Source organism: Otolemur garnettii, unplaced genomic scaffold, assembly GCF_000181295.1.
Source record: "Otolemur garnettii isolate 467f Iridium unplaced genomic scaffold, OtoGar3 scaffold00045, whole genome shotgun sequence".
NCBI lineage: Eukaryota > Metazoa > Chordata > Mammalia > Primates > Galagidae > Otolemur > Otolemur garnettii.
The window spans coordinates 4,926,718-4,927,782 of NW_003852440.1; positions in this window are offsets into that span (position 1 = coordinate 4,926,718).

Sequence of the window (1,065 nt, forward strand, 5' to 3'; positions counted from 1 at the left end):
ACAGCTCACAGCAACCTCCAACTCCTGGGCTCAAGCGAGTCTCCTGCCTCCGCCTCCCAAGTAGCTGGGACCACAGGCGCCCGCCACCACGCCTGGCTATTTTTTGGTTGCAGCCATCATTGTTGTTTGGTGGGCCCGGGCTGAATTCGAACCCGTCACTTAGGTGTATGTGGCTGGCGCCGAGCCATAATCTTGTATTTCTGCCAGGCAAAGGGCCAGGAAGCTGTAACTTAGAAATTACTTTGCTTCCATCTCCTTTTCTTACGTTTTTCCTGAGGCACCTCCTGTTTAATACAGTCCCTTTACTTTGCCTTCACCCCTGATTTCCAGGGCTTTTTTTTTTTTTTTTTTTTGAGACAATCTCACTCTGTTGCCCTAGGTAGAGTGCAGTGGTGCATTGTAGTTCACAGCAACTTCAGACTCCTGGGCTGAAGCAATCCTTCTGCCTCTGCCTCCTGAGTAGCTGGAACTAAAGGTGCTGTGCTATGCCTGGCTAATTTTTTTCTATTTTTGCTAGAGGTGGGATCTCACTCTTGCTTACGCTGGTCTCAAACTTCTGGCCTCAAGTGATCCTCCTGTATTGGCATCCCAGAGTGCTAGGATTATAGGCACAAGCCACCACATCAGGCCTTAGTGCCTCATTATTTAATGTTCTGCTGCTTTTGCAGTGAAGCTGTTGAAGAACGAATATCCTTAGAACAGAGAGACAGATAAGCTGCTTTTTATTTTAAGGATATAAAAGTACCTCCTTAAGGGTGGCGCCTGTGGCTCAAAGGGGTAGGGCACCGGCCCCGTGTGCTGGATCATTATTTTGTATTTTAGAGGAGAGAAGGAATGAGAGAAGAGATGGTATAGGGAAAGAGAGAGAAAAGAAGCTAGAGAATAGCATGGCATCTCACAGACAAGCTTCTTAAGAAACTTAAAAGTGCCAGAATGGTGGCTCATGCCTGTAATCTCAGCACTTGGGAGGCCACAGTGGGTGGATTGCCTGAGCTCACAGGTTTGAGACCAGCCTGAGCCAGAGCAAGACTCTACCTCTTTTTTTTTTTTTTTTTTGAGACAGAG